The sequence below is a fragment of the Plasmopara halstedii genome (assembly GCF_900000015.1).
Source record: "Plasmopara halstedii genome assembly, contig: Scaffold_410, whole genome shotgun sequence".
Classification (NCBI taxonomy): domain Eukaryota; phylum Oomycota; class Peronosporomycetes; order Peronosporales; family Peronosporaceae; genus Plasmopara; species Plasmopara halstedii.
In genome coordinates this window covers 536072-537570 of record NW_020187331.1, presented here as the reverse complement: position 1 = coordinate 537570, position 1499 = coordinate 536072, and positions in this window count along the sequence as shown.

Sequence of the window (1499 nt, the reverse complement as noted above, 5' to 3'; positions counted from 1 at the left end):
TGGGAGTTTCATAACTCCTCCTGGTTTACTTAGGTACGACTTAACTTGTTTCCAACAAAGATAGTTGAACTCCAACTTCGCTCGTATTAAGATAGAAGGTCGACCGTGGGAAGGTTTGTCAGTAAATATCGCCTGTCGCTGGTGTCCGGGTAAACAACTGATTTGTTGTATGCATGCACGTTGTTGAGGCTCTTCTTGCTGCTGATATTGTGGATATTTGCAAAGACAGGGTATGCTTATCTGTCGAAGCAAAACAACAATACCTATTGTCCGAAACGAATAGAAGACATCTACATATGGTAACTCTAACAGTTTAGCTGCCCAGCATTGTGTTTATGTTGCGAGAGCGGCGGACAAACAGACAGCACCAAGTCTGCAGACCCGTGGGTGTTGCAAATTCTATATCTTTGCACAGATGAATTGTAGATGGCTCCGCCAATGTCCTTGACGAGCGCTACGCCACATGTCCGATAGAATAGGCTCTTTCTGTGTCGATGGTTAACGTGTATGCGACTTTTTTAGGAGAGGCGTGCAGCACATGTACATCCGGTCACCACATTGATCAAACATTACAAATGAGTCCCAAGAGTAATACCAGATAATAATAATACCAGCAGACACCATTACTAAAGGCATATGCACTGAAATGAAATCAATTATAGCTGCGGTGAAATTCTGGACACGTTAGGGGCTCTTTGAACCAGGGGTAGCAGAAATTTGCCAACGCCATCTCACTGCAACCTTTGGGATGGCCTATCCAGTACTGCATAGTCAATATTTCAGATTGGCATGATTATCGTATCACGCGGTGCATGGTAGTGCGTGGTACATTATTTTGCAAGCATAGTGGAGATCTGTATAGTAACGGGCAGCGCTTGAGTTGATATGACGACTTGTGCACCTCGGATATGGCCAAAATCGACAGCTAATATAATTCTATTTTAAAGTTTTCAAGCACAATTCATTTTACTTCTTTGTAATGGTTGCAGATAGGTGTACGGAGTGGTGGTGAGCATGATTATGAAGGCTGCTACTTGCATTGGAGAACATTGACATAGAAGCAAGCTAGACGAGCGGTTGACTGACTGAACATACGCAATTAATAATCCTGTTCGTCCCATTTGTATCTATCCTGACAAATGGGAATAATTTTAAAGTTTAATTGTCGTTGAACAATTATGCAAAATTAGGTTTTGAATAATTTTCATACCCTCAATGTGACAAAGTTACTGGATTCATTTATGCATTTACTACTAAGTCGAGCTCTGCCTCTAAACAAAAAGTGTGGAATTTGATGCCTACAATAAATTAGTTTTTCTCGTCCTTCTGTGAGCAAGACAACATACTTCTTAATTTGCTGGCTACAACGCAAGTAAAATCTCCAGAAGTACTCCCCAACCCCCAACCCCCAGCCCACCGCTCCAGCTGTTTATCCCCTTTTCTGAAGATAAATTATTCAGCTGCTTTCGCCTCCCCATCCCCCGCCGACCAGCCCCCTT